At 39.9% G+C, this 22,514-nt stretch overlaps 1 long non-coding RNA gene across 2 annotated transcripts in view; it reads right to left on the reverse strand.

Moving 5' to 3' along the window:
- LOC149467139 (uncharacterized) overlaps positions 1-22,514 on the reverse strand; it is a 119,982-nt gene that overhangs the window by 30,411 nt on the left and 67,057 nt on the right. For both annotated transcript variants that reach the window (XR_016312009.1, XR_016312010.1), the window contains exon 4: positions 11,316-11,377. This is a non-coding gene — a long non-coding RNA (uncharacterized LOC149467139). The remainder of the gene's footprint in view (positions 1-11,315; positions 11,378-22,514) is intronic.

A 22,514-nucleotide genomic window follows, 5' to 3' on the forward strand; every position in this document is an offset into this window, starting at 1 on the left:
TTGAGGGGGTGGTGCAATATGGAAAGCACAGAGAGCTCAAGCGGTTCCTGCCATAAAATAACATGGAATAGCACAGGGAGTGGGGTGATGCTGCCATCCCCATGTTGGTTGTCATGGGCACATGGAAGTTATGACCCCAAGTGATGCAGTAGTTCTCTTCACCCAGCTATGGAATATAACAGTGAGGCAAGCACTAAAGAAACACAACTCACTAGTTCACTCCTCAGAAAGCTCAATCTAGAAACAAATACTTCCCCACAGGTTTAGTATCCAAGCCTAGCCACCCAGGATCTAATACCTGGATGTGGTGACAGTATTTAAGGAAGAAAAAACATAGGAGTTATTAATACTTGCACAGGGTCTGGAGCTATTTAAAAGCCTCCTCTGGATTCACAAAGAATTATGTAGCCTTCACATCCAGATGTGAACATCCACTCCGAGTAGGAAAAAAATACTGTATTAATTCCTTTGGAGCAGCGTTTGGCTTTCATGGCATGAAGGATCTCTAGAGATTTGGGGCATACACTGAATAGTTTAGGAATAAAAGTAGTTCATAATTGCCAAAATAGAGTTCACCCTGTGCTTTTGCCACTCTGAGGATATGGTCCCAATTTCCAAAGTTTCTGTTCTTGCAAATGAAAATACTGTACGTTGTGGTATACCTTGTTGGCCACATGTGTTGGCATATGATGGGTATAATCCACTGTAAATAAGATTGAAAAGAGAGTTTGTGGAAGCAGGGTATGTATTAAATATTCACCCTCTGTGGAGTCTACTAAGCAGAGGTTGCTCATTTGATTGATTTGATTCTCCAAAATCTTCAGCCCTGCACTCCAGGTACTTCACCTCGGTTTGGAGAGTGCAAGCGACAGAAGAATTATCACACAATGTGTCCTCTGCTTTGCTAAAACACTGTTTCACTGCCCCTAGATGATCCCTAAATGTGTCTGTGTCCTGGCAAATCAAACTGAAGTCCACTTGCAGTTAATAAATTGTAGAGGTAAGTGTGGCCTGGCAGCCCTTCATGAAGGCTGACAAATTAGCTGATTTCATGGTCTCAGCAGCATCTGTTTCCATCTGCCTCATTATGTTGGTGTAGCCCAGCAAATTTGTTCTAGCCACTCCTCAGGAATCTTCATAGTCTTCTGCACGATGACGGGTAGCAGTATTCCTTCCCTTTTCATGGTCAACCAGCAGGAAAATGGAGAGCGCCCAGAAAGGGTCAGTAGTCTCTACAGGTTAGAAGAATGGTCAATAGGAAGAACTCCAGAGCTACACATCTGCTCCAGTTAACATCTTATACACTCCCTGACCACAACTATGGGCCTACTGAAGTGATGCATACAGTATATTGTTTTTTTTTCAGTGCAGGCAATGCTTTTTTTGCAATATTGTTTTGAAAAAAATATTTTTTTATGCAGTCAATAGACAAAAAATGTAACTAGATGAAAAACAAAGCACTTTTTTATAGTTTGGCCTGTGTTAGTTATAAAACAGCCCTTTTTTTAAAATGTGCAAATTAATTCTATAATTTCTCCTGTGTATAATTGCATTAATATTTGTTTCTATTGCAAAGCATAATTAAGTTTTTTTACAAATTAATTAAAATATTTTTAAATATTAATGGTAAAAAAAAAACTGAAAAAAAAGCCACAAAATATCAGCTAAGGAGAAAAAGGAAAGAAGGGGTTAATTAGGGATTATTAGAGTTTTTAAATTAGTTACTAAGGAGTTACCTAGGAACATTTTAAACAAGTTTATACTTATTCATTTATTTATTCATTTATTTGTTTCTTTTTAACTAGTAAGGTTAATTTAATCAACTTCATATGTAGATCAATGGTCACCCCTGAGTGAATAAACCAGAAACGTTACAATGAAGAAATATTAATATTGCTTCATCATAATTCCTCTTAAGTCCGCAGATGCTGTTCTGACTTTCAATTTATACAAAAACAAATAAACTTCACCTGTATAAATAAAATAAAACAACTCTGTGCTGTCAAAATGACGGTCAGGAATTGCTGCTATAAGAGGCTAGAAAGCTACAGGGGAGGAGAAGGGGCTGAGCATACTACACACTCACAAAGTATTTAGATTAAGTTTTTAAGGAATGTGTAGCAAGCTAAATGTCCATAACTTCATGTGTCAGAATAAAAAACAGCCATTTATGCTGGTTTCAGACTTATAATGGCTTCTTAGTCATAGCTAGACTAACACAATAGAATGCTTTCGTTGTTTACTTTTTATGGAATTGAAAGAGTATTCTGCTTAAAGTGAGTTGGAAATGTACAATACGATTTCCTGTAATAGGAATTATAATAGATTTTTTTCTTTGCAGACCAGGATACCATCTGGTTTACATTTTGGATAAGATATACAGTTAGTCTGTTTACCTGAAAGTTTCATATGTATAGACATTTTTGTGTATGTATCTATATGATCCTGTATATGCATAGTTATGATATTTATGTCAATGTATAGATTTTATTTTTTATCTTTCCTTTCCTTGCCTATACCTATACAATTATGTAGCCCAGCCCAAAATAGGAAAGGAAAATATATTTATTCAGATAAACATTTACCTGATATTCTCCATTTTCATAGCTTTACCATCACGTTCTTGTTATAGCCATTTTTAAGGTGCCTTAAGTATGGCTGTGCAATACAATAGACACTAGACTTAGACCCAGTGACCCCAATAACAAGAACTGATCAGATATGTCTTCTCTTTTTCTGCACTAAGGGGTGTGGCTGTTGATTAGGCATGTAAGTGCAAGGAAGAAATTTTTTAACTGAAAACCTATTTTTTTTTTTTTACCAAAAACATTTTTATTGGAAGTGAGTATCAAACATATGATAGGCTCTTATTTGCCAAACAATTCAAAGCCAAAATGCAAATTCAGAGGCATATAGCCTAGTGTCACATTTTTAAAGATATACAAGCATAAAGAGGGTTACAGCAGATGTAAAGTTTAAGAAACAGAAATTACATGTAAGTACCCCAACAGGTAAGTAGAAATAGCAACAGACAACTCAATGAAACATGGGGGTGGGGCAAGTGAATAATGTCCATATGGGATTGACCTAAGAACCAGTCATCCATACAAAGTAATAAAAATAATCAAACAAAACAAAAAGGGAAGGAAAAAGATGTCTGGTACCACATTCCTAGAAGGGAGAGATAATGCACAAGAAAAGGGGGAAAGCCATAGAGGGAATAGCCATCATGGAGGAGTTATAAGCAGTGACTTTTTGGGCCACCCCATCAATGGGCCCTCCCAGGAGCTGAACTTCGCCAGCACAGGAAACACAATATTAAGACAGGTGGGAAAAAAAGGAAGGGGGGAATGTAAGAGGGGGGTAGGTGTGGGAGGGAGGGGTCCTCCTTGACCCCCGACTTGAGCCAGAAACTCTCCCATCAGTTGGCCAGTCAGAGGACAGAAGTGATAGAAGAGAAGAAGCCATACAGGCACCTATAGGCCCCTCGGGCATAAGTGCTTCACAGTCAGACCCCTTAGTCGAGGGAGTTAAGTAGGGCAGAGTCCAGAGACACTATATGGGGGGGGATCAGTTAAGCACAAAGCTCATCAAGCACAGCAGGTGACAAGGGAGAATCTATTTATTTTGGCACAATGGGTTGGCTGTGACTAAGGATCAGTCATAGGTCAGAAAAGGAAAAGAATGCTGCTTTTTTTTCTGATGCATTCATAGGGATTAACTGTACCTTCATACATACTTATTGAAGAGTCCTTGAGACTTAAAGCTGATAGTTTCAGTTTAAATAGTTTGTTCAGGCCAAGCTGATCCAAATGAATGATTTCCCTCATTAGAATACATGAAACTGTATAAACTGTATGTAGCCTCAACTATATACAGTATACAGCACTGTGTTCCAGATTCTAGATGAGACTTTTCTGTCTTATATCCAGAACAAAATAGCAGACCTCAACCATTCATAGGTAGCTTTGTATTCTATCAATGAATACAAAGCTTCCTATGACTGACTAGGTCAGAGAGGCGGGCTGATAATGCCACAATCTCCAACTGGCCAAGCGCTGCTCAGAGCAATGGTATTTTGTTCCTGGTGTGAGACAGGAAGGTTTTGCCTTGCACCTGGAACCCACTGCTGTATACTGAATGTAGCCATCCAGCGGCCATGCTAGTGAGGGAAATAGTTTGTTTGGGCCAGCGTGGCCCAAACAAACTATTTAAACTGAATCTAAAGCTGGAGCTTTAAACTAACCATGTCCTTTAGATCTTGTTAAATGTCATTTGGATCTAGTAACATTGGATTGTTTAGATAGGTCCTCACATTACATAGTTTGGTAAATTTAAAAGAAAAAGTAAAATTAGTTTGTAACATTTGTGACTAGTTTATTTTGTTGTGAACCACTTGGAGCTGGTTGTTTTTCATACTTACATTTGTTCTTTTTCCATGCTTACAAAGGATCTCCACCTTGGTGGTGATAAATATGCAAAGAGAGATTTCCATCAAGCAAAAATGATTGTGTTTAGTTAGTGAAAGCACTTTCCGTTCAGCTGAAAGCTTTGCCATAGAAAAGGGGTTCATTTTTTTTGGAAGGATCATGGTGGTAGGAAAAGTATGAAATTGCCAAGAGTTCTGCCCATATAAGCAGTGGTGTATTTAGGTTTTGTGCTGCCCTAGGCAACACAAAATCCCCCCCCCCATCCAGAGAGAGCTTGACAGAAACCAACCCGCCCCCATGGAGGGAGCTTGATATTGACCAACAACACCCCTGCCCCCCCACCCCCCCGAGAATGCCTTCCACTACCATCGCCGCCCATGCACCGGCCACTCCCCTCCCGGCGAGAGAGAGAAAGAAACTCACCTTCACAGCTCTGGACATCCCCAGGAACAAGAGTCAAGCAGCCCGCAGCCTCTCTCAGATCCCACCTGGTCCCCATGCTGCATGTGTCCCTCCTGCTGCCCCCTGGAAAATGCTGCCCTAGGCAAATGCCTTGTTTGCCTTGTGGTAAATACACCCCTGCATATAAGGCCAGCACCTTTTAGCTTTATTTGTTGATCCACAAATATATGCCACTGCCAGACTATAATTCAGTCTTCCCACTTTGAAGTATTGTATGACCCAGCTTGCACATTCTTATGGAAATTGTTGATACACTGTAGTATATGTATCTTGTAGAACATACACAACTACAGTATAAGGGACACCAAAAAGAAAAAAAAATGCTATGGAAATAGCAGGATTATTCAAGGTTACTATTTCAAGGTTTAATCAAGCATGATTAAATGATGAGAACGCCACATCCAGAAATAGCAGCTGAAGCTGATATGCATTGCCGCTAAAAGAGAAAGGTCACCGAGCTCTCATTTTTGAGTGTGAGATTAGACTTGTGTTAAACAAAACTGTTTTTAAAAGAATAAATCTAAACTAACACAAAAATAGATAAATAAAAATGTACAGCGTCCAAAGCAATGTCTAGAGTAAAGCAATTACTGGTGATATAGCCTGACAGTACATTCAATTGAACTCAAGGCAGATAGAAGTGGTACAATAGTTTCCAGTTCCAGGAAGCACAGTAGTTCTGCATGAGGCTTTCATTGCAAAACACATATAAAAAGAAAGTCCTGTGTCCAAACCGCAAGTTTTCCAACCCCTAAGTTACCATTACCTGTTAAACAGTTCCTAAAGCTTAACCCTTCCCCATTTTAACTCTTTCACTGAAGGGGCTATTATTTCTTAAAATGTTAAAATTGCAATTTAGAACTGAATATTACCCTCAAAACATTACACATTTTCTGAGGGCAGAGACTGTAGAAAAAGTGGTGGTAATTGCAATCTTTTATGTCATAAAAAATACTCTCAAATTTATTTTAGTTAGAGCAATAACACAATAAAATACCCATTTTTTTGGTAGAATACAAAATATGAGGTTGTGTCACATAAAGAGATACCAAATGTGTCAAGTTTTAAACTTGTAGATGCCCATTAAACAGTGGAAATCTACAGTACTCAAAATTGCCCATAGCTGACACTCTTACAGCTTATCAATTAAGAGTTAATAGTAAATCACGGCCCTTGTTCTCTCACAGCGTGTGCCACAATAACTTAAATGTGCAGCTTTTCATATACATTTGCATTCAATGTGTACGTTTGCATTCATACAGTCATGGCCGAAATTGTTGGCACCCTTGATATTTCTCCAGGAAATCATGTATTTCTCACGAAACGTATTGCATTAACACATGTTTTGCTATACACATGTTTATTCCCTTTGTGTGTATTGGGACAAAACAAAAAAAGGGAGGAAAGAAAGCAAATTCGACATAATGTCACACAAACCTCCAAAAATGGGCTGGACAAAAGTATTGGCACCCTTTCACAACTGCGGATAAATAAGAATGTTACAAGCATGTGATGCTCCTGTAAACTCACCTGGGGCAAGTAACAGGTGTGGGCAATATAGAAATCACACCTGAAAGCAGATAAAAAGGAGAGACGTTCACTTAACCTTTGCATTGTGTGTCTGTCTGTGCCACACTAAGCATGGACAACAGAAAGAGGAGACGAGAACTGTCTGAGGACCTGAGAACCAAAATTGTGGCAAAATATCAACAATCTCAAGGTTACAAGTCCATCTCCAGAGAACTAGATTTGCCTTTGTCCACAGTGCGCAACATTATCAAGAAGTTTGCAACCCATGGCACTGTAGCTAATCTCCCTGGTCGTGGACGGATGAGGAAAATTGATGAAAGATTGCAACGCAGAATAGTCCGGATGGTGGATAAGCAGCCCCAAACATGTTCCAAAGACATTCAAGCTGTCCTGCAGGCTCAGGGAGCATCAGTGTCAGCGCGAACTATCCGTCGACATTTAAATGAAATGAAACGCTATGGCAGGAGACCCAGGAGGACCCCACTGCTGACACAGAGACATAAAAAAGCAAGACTACAGTTTGCCAAAATGTACTTGAGTAAGCCAAAAGCCTTCTGGGAAAACGTCTTGTGGACAGATGAGACCAAGATAGAGCTTTTCGGTAAAGCACATCATTCTACTGTTTACCGAAAACGGAATGAGGCCTACAAAGAACAAAACACAGTACCTACGGTAAAATATGGTGGAGGTTCAATGATGTTTTGGGGTTGTTTTGCTGCCTCTGGCACTGGGTGCCTTGACTGTGTGCAAGGCATCATGAAATCTGAGGATTACCAAAGGATTTTGGGTCGCACTGTAGGGCCCAGTGTCAGAAAGCTGGGTTTGCGTCCAAGATCCTGGGTCTTCCAGCAGGACAATGACCCCAAACATACGTCAAAAAGCACTCAGAAATGGATGGCAAAGAAGCGCTGGAGAGTTCTGAAGTGGCCAGCAATGAGCCCAGATCTAAATCCCATTGAACACCTGTGGAGAGATCTTAAAATTGCTGTTGGGAAAAGGTGTCCTTCCAATAAGAGAGACCTGGAGCTGTTTGCAAAGGAAGAGTGGTCCAAAATTCCGGGTGAGAGGTGTCAGAAGCTTATTGATGGTTATAGGAAGCGACTGATTTCAGTTATGTTTTCCAAAGGGTGTGCAACCAAATATTAAGTTAAGGGTGCCAATACTTTTGTCCAGCCCATTTTTGGGGTTTTGTGTGACATTATGTCATATTTGCTTTTCTGCCTCTGTTTTATATTTGTTCCAATACATACAAAGGGAATAAACATGTGTATAGCAAAACATGTGTTAATGCAATACCTTTTTTGTGTGAAATACTTGATTTTCAGGAAAAATATCAAGGGTGCCAACAATTTCGGCCATGACTGTATATGAATATACATATGGACAGGGAGTTTAAACTTTATTTTTTAAACTTTTTTAACTGTATTGTTCTCACAAGGGTAATGGCAAGTTCCTGTGGGATGGCATGTGCTGATGCTGGTGGCTAGTTCTCTTTATGGAGTCATTTGTGAAATATTTGACCCTCTAATGTCTACTCTGTACTATGTTGAACTTATTCAGCACACACAGTTTCTCAGCTTCTTTCCTGGCCATATCAGCTGGGGTTTGACAGTTCTGAACCTGTGAGTGCTGTAAGCTAATTTTTTCCAGGGCTTATACTTCACTTCCAATACTACCGCTGTTCTCCATCCCAACAACTACATTGATGGTCCCAAGCATATATATTTATATTTATTTGTCCAAATTGCCTAAGTGTGCTTAAATGATGCACTTGCACTATTCAGTTGATGTCCAACAGGTGCTCATAAGTGTGGTTTTACTGTACTCTTATCATTATGTCTGAAATGTTAAGGGATTCATTTCATTTCCATTTTTGAAGCACAAGTGATTGGGCCACTAATAGTACATGAGAAACAACAGCTCTGAATTGGCGTGGATACGTATTGATACCAAGGTTGAGGATTGCTAGACCTGGGTTTGGGGAAATAAAAAATCCCCGTGATTGAGGATAGAAGCAGGAAAACCTGTTTCCAGAAGCTCTTTAAGCTATGGCACTCCCAAAATGTATGTGGCAAGTTTTCCACTTGACCACATTGATGCCAGCATTGGGAGGACATGGATGGGAGAATTTTGGCTAGCCTGTATGGGGTGTAGTACCATATATTAGTGATTTTGACCATCACCTCCCAGTAGTTAACACAATGCGTTGCTTTATAAATTTCCCTAAAAGCTAACTACCATTGGTTTGGGGTGAAGGAGGTGTGTAAGTCCGTTTCCCACTTCAGGATTGGATCTTTCTTTCTGAATTCCAGTTTATCCTGTAACATATTAAAAAAGAAGGATATCCCTTTCTTGATAGATTTTTTTGGAGGTGTACAATTGCCATGCTTTGTGGTGTGTGTGGTGTTCTGAAAATAGGATGTTTACTTAGAAAGTGTAGGATATGAGAGCGTGTGAAGTGTGTCATTCTCAGGAGACCGAACGCTGATATCGGAACTTCTAACATTTTAGGTCTGAATTCACTCATGAGGTCATTTATCGAAGTTAAGCCATGGCTGCATAGCAAATTTGTGGAGAGCATGGGTATCATGGCTTCTAGCAAGTGTAGGGGGTATTTGTAATCCTCTATTGTTGTTGTGCGTGTGTGTTGATTGTGCAGAAATCTCCATGCCAGTAGAGATGCTTGTATTGCAGGAAGTGAAGTAGAGATATTCCATGCCATCTATAGATTGCCCATAAGCAGAGAAAATAAATCATGGGTGGGAGCTAGGGCTATCTCTACATCAAGCCACAGTGGATCATCAGTACCACGAAACCAATGTTTAATTTGGTCCATCCTGACCGCCAGGTAGTAGTCATAAATATCAACTGAAATAAATTAAACCCATGCCAAAAACCTAATAAATTAATAAATGAATGCTGCTGCTCATAGATGAAAAAAAACATCAACTATAAATATGGCCAAACCACAGCGCAAAAAAATTCTATATAATATTACATAATAAATTCCATCAAGTGAAACAAATATGTGGGAATATAAAATATATAAAAAAAATATAATAAATAAATAATAAAGTCTAAAGTCCCAAATCAGTGGTGGAAATAATGTGCTCCAATCAGAAAACCCACACCATCCGTGATGTCCAATCTGGCCCACACTCACCAAATGGAATGGACTCTTAGTTGGTATGGCTTAAAAATCAAACAAGCTTAAAGGTGGGATACATTCTCCACAAATGAATCCCACTCAGGAAATCCTTGCCTGATGACCTCCAAATGATCATCCACAGATAGATAGCAATGCAAAGAGATAACAGAAACACTAATAGTGTAACACTGCATAAACTTTTAATAATTAAAAACCGATGCACATATTGCACTCACATTTTAAAATTATGTGTCAAGCCTTATAAATGTAAACTTCCAACTAGATAGCAGATCACATCAATCCTTGTTCTGTAGAAAGTTAACTGGCAGCAGTCTATGGGGATGTGCTCTCCTCTCCAACAAAATGGCTCTGGAGCACCGCAGCCAGCGTGCACTCCACTCACCGGAAGTGGCGTCACAAAGCCCCCGTCGGAACCGGAAATTGTTTCAACGCATTTCGTCCCTTCTCCAGGGTGTTATCACAGGGTTGCCTAATGTCCGCCTCTACACCAAGGTCTGGTATAAGGGACTTCAAAATTAACTTTGTAGTAGGAGACAGCACTGAAATTCTATAGTACCTGGTGGGCATGATGGAGGGAGGGAGGTCAGTGGGTTGGTCAGAAGAATTACATCATCTGCAAACAGATTGATTACATGTGGCCTGGAGTTAAACTGAAAGCCAGTGATTTTATGATAAGAACGAATCGTTTCTGCAAGGGGCTCTATCATTAAGTTGAGCATGGTAGGGGAAAGAGGGCACCCCTGTCTAGTCCTGTTAGAAATTTGAAATATTTTGGATAAGAAGACTTTTTTTTGGATAAGAAATATTTTGGATAAGAGCCTGTGCAGTTTGGCATGAATACAGCACTAAGATAGCAGACATTATAGGACCTTGGAACCCGAACTTGGATAATACCATTCACATATACTGCCATTGGACCCTGTCTCTGTAGTCTATGGACAGCAGCAGCGAAGGCGTTTGGGTTTGTTCAGCATACTATATAATGTTCAGCATCCTTTTAGTGGCATAAGAGGTTTGTCGACCCTTCACAAACCCCATCTTGTCTTGTTGCACCAAAGTAGGAATAATACCTGTTAGTTGTTTAGTTAATAGCTTAGCATAAACTTTGATGTCTGTGTTTAGAAGTGTTGGCCTGTGTGGTGGGTTCTTTCCCATGTTTGGGTGACATAACCACATAGGCTCTCAGTATCTCTGGGGGGAATGTGGAGGTTGAAGCAGCTTTAGTAAAGACTTTTTCCATATGGGGAGACAATGTTGTATAAAAGATTTTAAAGTATTTATTGGAAAAGCCGTCTGGACCCGGAGACTTTCCATTAGGAAAGGACGCAGTGACTTTTTTTTATTTCTGTTGTTGTAAAGGGCGCGTTTAAGTGTTAGAGGTGCATTTCTGAAAGACTAGAAAGGTTTAAGTTCAGTAGGAAATGGTGTATATCTTCAACTGTAGGTTGAGGTGTGTGAGAGTCTTCTTGTAAATTGTAGAGTGCACAATAATATTCAGCGAACTGATTGCTAATTTCTTGAGGATGGACAATTTTTCTGGTTCAGTACTACCATGCACAAGTACACACACCTCTCCATCTAAGGGGGACAACCCAAAGCAAGATGCCCATATTACCCCTAGCCCCACTACTGACATCAGAAAAATCAATACCAATACTGATCGTCCTACCCCTCTATCTCTACTCCATCTGTTAATACAACTTTATATCACAATACATCTTTACCTAATCCCTCTGCTTGTAATTCTTCTTCTTTTTTAGGACTCCGCTTCCCTCTCAGCAACTCACTAAAAAGAAAACACACATAAGAGGCTGTAGAGATGGTAGAAATAGACCCAAGAAACCTAAAAACACACAAAAAGAGCAAACAGCGCAGACTATAAAAATCTTTAATCTATCCACTCAAGTTTGTCAGACATGGAACTCTCCCTACTCAATCGAGGTCTCAATTTCACTCTACTTCCCCACCCAACCTATTCTCTCTTTTTAAAGATCTAAATAAATTTGTCTGCAATTTAACCCTTAAAAGATTTTTTCACATACAGTCGCTTAAGAATCCAGTCTATGCTGACACACAGAATTGTTTCACTTCTGGTTCTCCTACATCTGCTGATTTGGAATGCCTTGAACTCCTGGAACAACTTTATTCCGATTCCTATTCAGATGTTTCCCAGTGATTTAGATTCTGATTTTTGCACCTAGGATCTAAACAATACTTTACCTATTACACATACCACTTTAAGACCCAAATCTGTTTTTTACCCATCACATGCCAAGGGTCCTTATCTAGAAAGTTTTTACAGAGTAGTTTACTCGGAACTCACTAAATTATGTGAATCACCCTTCGTCACCAGATATCCTTCTCTGAACTTAACTTCTGGAGTTGGAGAGGCTTTAAAAACTTTAACAGATAATTTGAATATCACCATAAAACCAGAAGACAAACGTGGGGGTATTGTCCTCCTAAATACATCTGACTATCTACTAGAAGCATTCAGGCTACTTTCTGACACACACACATGCCAAAAATTATCCATTACCCGAATTTAAACCTGAGACATCAACATTAGTTAATACAGCTCTACAAGATGGTATTATAGACAAACAGGTAGCCTTTTTTTTTTTTTAGAGATTTTTATAGCACTCCATACTGTTACTTTTTTACCAAAAATCCATAAAAACCAAACAAACCCCCCAGGCAGACCGATTGTGGCGGCTACTGAAAGCATCATCAGCGGTTTTTCACAATATGTAGACATTTTTCTACAACCCCTTGCCCAAGCTCAACAGTCCTACATCAGAGATGGCACACATTTGTTAGAACTTTTGGCACCATATACCTGGGAGTCCAATTATTGTTGGGTATTCGTGGATGTCAATTCACTTTATATGTCCATACCACATGAGGTAGGGATCACTGCCATTCAACACAACTTATCCATGGATCCCTCTTTTAATCCCAAACAAGCGTCCTTTATCACCAATGCTTCATCTTTTTGCCTTAAACATAATTACTTTACTTTTGACAGTGATTTTTATCTCCAAATCCATGGCACTGCGATGGGCGCAAATGTCGCTCCCTCCTATGCTAACCTGACCATGAGCTTTTGGGAGGACAACTACATCTGGTGCAATAATCCTTTCACAACACATATAATTTACTATGGACCCTATATAGATGACATCCAGATCATCTGGGACAGTACTCCCATACAGGTTGAGGATTTCATGGCCCACTGTAACTCCAATCCCTTAGGCCTGTCCTTTACTTCAGTCCATCACAAAGACACACTTGCTTTTTTGGATCTAGAATTGTACCATACCAACAACACCATAAATGCCAGAAACTATTTTAATCCAATAGCTGGAAACTCTTATTTACATTACACCAGCTGCCATCATTCCAGGTGGATACAAAATATTCCTAAGGGACATTTCTGCCAGTTGAGACAGAACTGCACCTCTGACTCAGAATACATCATGCAGAGTCAAACATTAAAAAACAAGTTTTCAGATAAAGGTTATCCATCCACTCTGGTGGAAAAGGCGTTTTCCTTTTATCAACACAATAAACCATCCAATTCCAACCGAAATCCAACCAGATTTCACCAACAATATCGCAAAATGGAAGCCATTATTCATAAACATTGGTCCATTTTACTTCAAGACCCTCAGCTGCAGAATGTTATAGATAATAAACCCAGCTTCACCTATAGGAAGGCTCCTAGTCTTAAGAATAAATTAGCCCTTAGCAAATACAATTGTCCTTCGTTTACTAATAACCATCTTTGTTTACTGCCATTAAAGGGCATGTATCAATGTAAAAAGGCATTATGCAAGACCTGCAAATATGTAGAGCACGGACAAAAAACCTTTACCACCAAGGGTAAAACCTATACGTTGAGTGATTTTTACAACTGTTCTACTGATTATGTAGTTTATTGTCTGACTTGCCCTTGCAGCTTGTTATATATAGACCAAACCATCAGACCACTGAGTGCTAGATTTGGTGAACACCTTCGACTGATTGAAGATGGTAAGGACAAACACAGTGTCCCCCTTCATTTTTTAGAATTTCACCAGAAATCCACAATAGCTTTAAACGTTTGGATTATAGAAGCCATACCTAAACATCTTTCTGAATCTGAATGTTTTCTAAAGTTATGTTCCCAAGAAACATACTGGATCTTTATGTTAGACACATTATCCCTGGGTGGACTCAATGAAGAATTAGATGTTAGTACCATCTTATAATGGGCTATTCGCAATATGCTCTTGTTTTAATTTTTCATTATTTATTTTTCATTATCCTTCACTTAACAAATCACTACAGCCTAATTTATTATCATGATTTGTTATTATTACTGATTTATTATTATTCTTATTCCTATTATTATACTATTATGTTCATTTTCTACTTATTAATTACCAATCTATTGCATTTTTAATTATCGTTACAGTTACCATTAGCATTTGATGTAAATGAAGTAAATGTGGTAACAAATTTCCTTAATATGTAAACATATATTTATATATATTTTTATACATTTTTATTCATATACATATATATATGAATGTATTTATACAATCTTATGTATGTATATGCTTGTAGATTCCTATCATAATTTTTCAATTTTTTACCAATTTTTAATAACTACTATTATTGCTATATATTTTTATATTTTATTTCTTTTTATTATTTTTTTATTATTTATTATTTATTTTTAATCTTTATTTTCACTTTTTCATGTTTTATTTTTTCATGTTTCATTTTTTTGCTTTTTCATTTTGTATTTTTTCATTTTCCCATCTTTTTCATTTTTTATTTTATATTTTTATATTTATTATTATCTTTATTTTTTCGTAAAATTTTTCCTATTTTTTCTATTTTCCTTCTATTTTTGCTTCTTCATTTAATTTCTTCCTCCAATAGTTTTATTTTTCATCCACAATGTCCTCATTCATAAGCTTAATTTTTCAATCGATAATGCTCATTAGAAATTCCCCTATTTATGCACATACTCTTCCCATTACATCAACCTATGCTTGAGAAGGGAGCGTGCTTGCCATTGGCTTCGCACATTCCCCAAAATGCATCGCATTGCATGCTGGTTCTCTCCACATCACCACGCTGACACTGACATTGTGCTAAAAAAAAAATTCTTCTATTGACTCAACATGCCTCTCAGCATATAGTTTGGGGTGTCTACTTTACAAAAAGAGGTAATTTTGGGGGGTGGGGGAATTTTATGGCTAGCATTAGAAGTTTATGCCACACATCATTCACTCTTCTAACCACCTGAAAACCAAGCCTTTTCTGATACTTTTTGTTCACATGAAAAAAATCTGTATTTTTTGCTAGGAAATTACTTTGAACCCCCAAACATTATCAGACACCTTAGTGAATAAAATGGTGGGTGCTGACATTTTGTATTTCACATAGTACTCGCGCAGCGATTTTTCAAAAGCAAATTGTTTGAAAAAAATACCCTTTTTTAACTTTTAATGCACAAAAACACAATATATTGGCCAATTTGGTACAAATATAAAAGATGATGGTATGCTGAGTAAATAGATACCAAGCATGACATGCTTTAAAACTACGCATGCTCCGTGCAATGGCGACAAACTGCATACATTTTTAATATCCATAGGCAACATTTAAAAGCCTTTACAAGCTACCATTTTAGATTTACAGAGGAGGTCTTTCATGGTGCAACCCCTGTTTACATAGTGACACAGGGTCAACGCTTGAGCACGCATGTGCGAGGGTGCTTTTTTTTAAAGTTAATTTGATGTTTTAAATATTTTTACATTGTCCCTTTTTTTATCACTTTTATTGCTATCACAGGGAATGCAAATATCCCCTATAACTTCAATGGGCATTGTCATATATTCTTTTTTGAGAAATCTGGGGTCTATCAGACTCATTATCTAAACTCACCAAGATCGGTGTGATCAGATGCTTTCCCAATTTACAAATGGCGCTGTTTATATCCTGTGAAACTGAAGTGATGAAATGCTCGTAGCTTCTGATTTCTTAGATTATAGAGATGATTGGCACCATTCTGGTCACCGATCAGCTCTATGGTCAGCTTGCAGAAACACCGGCTGCATTCACAGGTTCCCCCAATGGCACGGGACTGCACGAGAAGGCAGTGGAAGGCAGCGGGGGGGGCATCATCTCCCACTGCTTGTAAAAGCAATCCTGCAGCTAATTAGCCACTAGGATTGCTTTTACATGAAAGCCAATCGCCAGCTGAAAAAAACAATACCAAGATGATGCCTCCAGTGATATACCAGTATGTCGCTGGTCCTTGTTGGGTGTATATGCCATGTTCTTTTTTTTTATGCAGCCTGTGGGAAGCCCCTGAGATTAGGTCGCAAGGTGCCACATGAGTCAATTCCAAAATTGTACAAATGTCTAAATATTGGCATGCTTGTATACAAATTGTCAACATATAAGTGGAACCCCTTACGGGACAAACATGACACCAGGTCTCAAACTATCTTGCCACTGCTCCCTATGTAGTCTGGGCATTCGGGGGGCTCTAGTTTGCTGTCTCTTCCCACATAGACCCTACATTTGTATGTATAGCCTGTGGCCCTCTCACAGAGCTTATACAATTTGATCCCATATCTGGCACGCTTGCTGGGGAAGTACTGTTTGAATGCAAGGTGGCCAGTAAAGTGAATGAGGGACTCATCAACGCAGATGTTTTGCTGGGGCGTATACACATTTGCAAATTTCTCAGTGAGGTGGTTTATGAGGGGCCAAATGTTATAAAGCCTGTCATGTTCAATGGTTCCAGGGAAAGAAGAACCAGCTAGAGTCTGTGCCTGTATTTACAAATACAGGCACAGCTCTGCATCTCCATTTGCTGTAGGAAATCGGCAGAGTCCCAGCCAAAATCACTGTCTGAGACCTGCTGACATACACCTCCTACAACAAATGACAGCAGGCGTCCATGTTAGAGCGCACGCATATGCGCTCTAAACCAGGAAGAGAAAAGTGATGTATGGGTACGTCACTTTGCCTGCAGCTACCGCCCATCTGCAGTAAATTGTAGGCGGGTGGTCGGGAAGCGGAACCCCAAACAAGAAAACAAAAAAAAAACAACATGGGGTCCTTCTCAAAATTTATATCAGGCCCTTATCTGGAATACAGCCAGGGTGGCCAGGAAAGGGCCAGTCCATATGCCCTCAGCATGGAGAGTTACCTTGTCAGAGTTGATGAGGACAAGGGTCTCTTCCCCACAACCCTAGACCATTGGTGGCATTGTGGCTGTTATTTAACCATAATCTTTCTTGGGAAATTCTTGTAGAGGTTTATGTAAAAATGCAGAGAGCCTATAGGTAGTGGACTGTTGCTTGGTAGTTCACTTGTTTTATTTGAATTAAGTGTTGCTATTTTCATAATATATTTTATCATATAGTTCTACATTTTACTCTTCTGCATTCAATAGCTGTTCTGTTGTTCCAAATGTACATTTCCATTAATGTTCTTAAGCTATTGTTTTGGGGTCTAAACTAAATAGACATTATCACTGCAGCATTTTAAAATAGAGGTTGGGGCTCGGTAATTAAAACTAAAGTAATATTTTACATTACTTAACACTTTCAAAGGCACCCTATTTAATGCTGAAGTTGACATCAACAAAACACTACCAAGCAGACACAATAAAATCCAAACTGCCTAATCAACAAAGAAATCTTTCCTCCATTACTCACCAAGTAACTGACTCAGAACAATTAGTAAATAAATGTCAAAAGCCCAATTTAACTGGTTGTATATATTCTCTGTGTAAGTCCCAAACTCAGTAGTGATGAAAGGATTAAGACAGCACAATACCCATACTTAATCATATAACTTGAGTACCTTTTATTTTTGTGTTATACTGTGAGATAATTACTCAACTGTCAATGTAGCAAGAGATGTGAATGTTGAAAACATTATTTTTCAATCATGATTTACTGCTGACTACTCTACAGCCTTCAACTGAATACTGGACACAAATACCAGACAAATACTATCCTAATGTCCTAGGTAAGCCAGGGTTGCAGTGCAATTGAGCAAAGCTGTGCACTGGTCTGTTACTTCCCAAGAGGGGATGCGCTTGTTGGCCGTTTATGTCTGATAGGACTATGTCAGTACAGACAATCCAAGTGTGGTAGCTTATCTGTGTCTATTACAATGCTTAGCAATATCAGTCAAAAAGATAAGGAAGGGCAGGAAGCTTATACTCTGCCTATAGTTTTATTCAGGCTTAATCCATCTTGGGGTGGAACCTGTAAGAATATGACAGTGTTGTGGTAACTGATTAATGGGCTAGATTAAAGCCCAATCCAACTTTCAGTTTGAATCAACTAAATACGTTCCAAGTGCATCAAAACAATAGGTGTGCAACTTCCTCAAGTTTGCTTTCCTTAAAAGTAGCCACACCTTGAATGGAGATCCCTCTGTGCTGCCAGCATGCTACAGAGTGGGGTCCTTGCTCATTGTGTGGAAGCAATCATCTCTTTGCAGAGATAGAACACACCTCCTGCTGAGCCAGAGCCAAAGTTCTCAAATCATAAAAGAGCATGAGCTCTACTAATTGGAGAGCTTTAGGATTGACTCAATAGAAGGCATACTATTGAGTAATATGATTTGAGTGACATTATAGTCATGGCACTATGGCATGGTTAGTCAGGTTGAAAAAAGACACAAGTCCATCTCATTTAAATTTTGGCAGTCTGCTGGAAGGGTCACATCTCTAGTTAGATTGTGTGCTTAGGAGTGACTAGCAAAAGATTTCAAAGTCTACATTAAGCAAGGATTGCCTCACAGCAAAAAGTTTTGTAGTGTGCTTATTCCCCGAGATGTTTATTCAAGTGCCATTACTGGAAGATTTAAATCGGTGGTTTGTGCATAAACAGTACCTGGGAGCATCAGAAAATATACAGTAGGTGCTCACTACTCTCTTTTGTACAGCTTAAAGCGGAGTTCCAGCTGAAAAAAAAATAAAAGTCAGCAGCTACAGTTTTTGTAAAATATTATAAAATATAGCCACTTACCTGTCCCTCTGTCCTCACCACTGCTGGTTTCACCAGCCATCTTCTCTCCCTGGCGCCGGCATCTTTAATGTGGGCACCTGGCTGTGACAGCTTGCAGCTTCACAGCCAGGTGCCCACTGTGCATGCGCGAGAAGCACTGAATGGCCCTGTAGTATTCTGGGACCTGTCATGTGTCCCAGAAGACTACAGGGAGGGAGGGAGGAAGGACAACTTCCGCTTCCGATCGCCTAGGTGATCGCAGTGGAAGTGGGAGCGGGTACCTGTCAAATTCAGGTACCCCCCCCCGCTCCCCAAAGGTGCCAATCCTTACTGGGTAGCGGGGGACAAAGCATTAAAGCGAAACCTCCCCTTTTGGGTGGAACTCCGCTTTAAGAGTGAATGAGAAATAGGTTTTCCATTCATAGAGTCAAGCATGCTAACATAGAAAATAAAAAGTAAGAGACCTCAGTGTGGTCAGCTTACAAATTACACAAAAATACTGTATAAGACAAGTGCAGAAGTAAAAGGAGAATTTTAATTCCTGCTCTAAATGACCAATATGCTATAGCTGCTTCTGCAGCAAATAACACACATACAGCCTCAGTAACAGAGGAACAACCTCAACACCATATAAAATCTACCAGGAACTCACAACAATGAGTCTTCAGACACAAGTACAGAAACATGGCTGCAGCTCTGGCCCCAATAATGCCACAAGAAATTCCCAGACACACACTGGCCAGAGCTAAAATAGATTCCTGTGCTAACTGGAACACAGACAGGTATTAGCTGTCGACCAGGGGCGGACTGACCATTTGGAAACTCGGGCACTGTCCGAGGGCCCGGGGTCAGTAGGGGGCCCCATGAGATGCCCCTGGTACCTTTTTCATAGGTTTTTTTGAGTTTGGGCAATGACACAGGGGCCCCCTGATCCCCTATTGCCCGGGGGCCCCATGAGCTGCCAGTCCGCCCCTGCTGTCGACTGCACTTGTTGGATAACTTGAGAGACTTCCCGGGATTTCCAATATCCATTCTGATTCTACCAGTAGTTGTCAATAGAAGAAAAGGCTTTTAATTGAAACTAAAAATTTGGCAGAAAAAAAGGCATACATTCTTCTAAGGACACTAAGCAAAACTTAGTAGGTATGAGGTGGAATGGGTTATAATTTCAAGGGGACTTGCCTTCAGTTTTCTATGTTCTTAGGGTCCAAGTATCCTGCTGGCAGCAGTATAACCTGATGTTGGTTCTTGTCATCAAGCTTTTTCCCTCAGTGGGCAACAGAGAAATCTTCTTTTTCTTTATACATTAGTGTCAATGCATTACCCAGATATTAAATTTTCTTCTTTTGGGAAAAAAGGTTGTAGTGGAGCTAAAAATATCTTTAACATAAATTAGCAATATATACAAGGCACAAATTAACATTCTAATAACTTATGTAAATAACATTAATATTCCCATTTACAATTCTGTTTTTATACTCAGACAGTCAGGCACTAATCCAAACACGACAAAAATGGGAGAAGGGGGCAGCAGGTGATATAAGGATCTTTAAAGTACAATCTTCATATCTTAAACATATATATCTTACAGCTATATATTATAAAGTCTCATTATTCCCTGGTAATTACAAATACTGATTACATAGAAAACAGCAATCAGAATTTTTTTTTTTTTACCAAGGAGTAGATTATCAAACACCATTCACAAAAGGTTATTCCTAACTGGGTATTAAGCTGTCAAAGTCTGTGAAGGCTCATCCAAAGCTTGAAAATCAAAATTGTTTAATTGAGTGAGCATAATGCATGAGGATAAATGTATTGTAATAAAAAGTAACACTGACAGTTGTTACAAAATGTAATCCTCCAATAAACAGCCTAACTCTACATGTTCTTACCCAATGCACCTGCCAAATGGATGCCACATTGCCACCAGCCAGAACAGACAGGAGTGAAGGAGCCCCCCTCAACAAATTAGAGAGGACCCAGGCTTCTCTTATTACAATATTATTATTGTTAATTATTATTATTAATAGTATTATTATTATGATTATTATTATTTACCAGTTGCTGACCGCAGATAGCCTAATGACGGCTACACTGCGACCGGCCAGTTCTGGGAGGGGGTCATGTGATGTCCTCCTAGAACACGCTCTCCTGCGCACCCCCCGGGGCACGCACCCGGTGATCTCCGTGATCGCTATGTCCTACGGACACAGCTGATCATGTGATGTGGTAAAAGGCCAATCACAGCTGCTTTTTACCACGTGATCAGCCGTGTCCAATGACACGCTGATCACAAGGAAATGCAATTGCCGATTCTCGGCTGCACTTTCCTCACGCTGTCAGAACGTGGGGAAAGTACTGCAGAGCACTGCAGAGAACTGGCAGTTGTCAGAGCAGGGATCGGCACCGATCATCAGGGCACTGATGATCAGTGCCCTGATGATCGGTGCCAAGCAGTGCCACCCACCAGTTCCACCCACCTGTGCCCAGCAGTGCCACCCACCAGTGCCCAGCAGTGCCACCCACCCTTGCCCATCAGTGCCACCCACCTGTGTCACCCACCTGTGCCCATCAGTGCCACCCAGCTGTGTCACCCACCTCTGACCATAAGTGCCACCCATCTGTGCCCATCAGTGCCACCCACCTCTGCCCATTAGTGCCACCCACCTGTGCCCATCAGTGCCACTCACCAATGCTCATCAGTGCAGCCCAGCAGTGCTGCCACTCAGTGCCCAGCAGTTGCGCCAGTCAATGCCCAGCAGTGCAGCCAGTCAGTGCCCAGCAGTGCCGCCAGTCAGTGCCGCCAGTCAGTGATGACAATCAGCACCCATCATCAGTGCCGCCTGTCAGTTCCACCTATCAGTGCCGCCTATCCGTGCCACCTCATTAGTGCCGCCTATCAGTGCCCTTCAGTGCTGCCTATCAGTGCCCATCAGTGCTACCTATCAGTGCTAAGCAGTGCTGCCTATCAGTGCAGCCTCATCAACGCACATCAGTGAAGGAGAAAAATTACCTGTTTGCAAAATTTTATAATAGAAACAAAGAAACCTTTTTTTTTTCAAATTTGTTGCTCTTTTTTTGTTTATAGCGCAAAAAGTAAAACACCCAGCAGTGATTAAATACCACCATAATAAAGCTCTATTTGTGAGAAAAAATGATAAAAATATCTTATGGGTACAATGTTGCATGACTGCGCAATTGTCATTCAAAGTGCGACAGCGCTGAAAGCTGAAAATTGTCCTGGTAAGGAAGGGGGTATAAGTGCCCGGTAGGCTAGTGGTTAATAAGGATTTATACAGCTCCAACAGTTTGTACAGCACTTTCAATACAAAGGAGAGAGTACAGTTACCTCATATCTCTCCTTTTGCATTTCCCCATGACAGCCTAGCAGGTTTCATGTGTGACATCATGCTTGGCATGAGTGTGGTTCCCTGACATGCTATCCGAGCTAGAGAACATTAGGGAACACCAATACATCAGCCAAATCTGAAAATTAGACCCATCCACATATCTTAGCTCAATACATCCGCCAAAGCTGACAGCAAGGCCTTCACCTCAATCATGCAACTGTCCAATTGATAGGTAGATAGGCTCAATACACACTGAAGTCCCACTAACATGGATAATGTGGTAAGCTAGGGACTTATCAGTAGGGGACATGTGTGACCTACAGAGACCACAGCTTTCGCACAGAGAACTGGGTGACACTGCAGTTGCTGACAGACGACAGATTTTTCTATCCAAGCTGTTAGACATTGAAAACCTTTTGTTTTGATTCTCCTGGAATCCATTTGGCTAACTTAAACTGAATATTTAGTTGCCTTATAAGCAGTATGCAGAGAAAGGCTGCAAAATGTTTTTAGCTTCTTAACCTCCCTAGTGGTC

Source organism: Staurois parvus, unplaced genomic scaffold (assembly GCF_062004578.1).
Source record: "Staurois parvus isolate SC_StPar_1 unplaced genomic scaffold, SC_StPar_1.0 ptg000122l, whole genome shotgun sequence".
Classification (NCBI taxonomy): Eukaryota; Metazoa; Chordata; class Amphibia; order Anura; family Ranidae; genus Staurois; species Staurois parvus.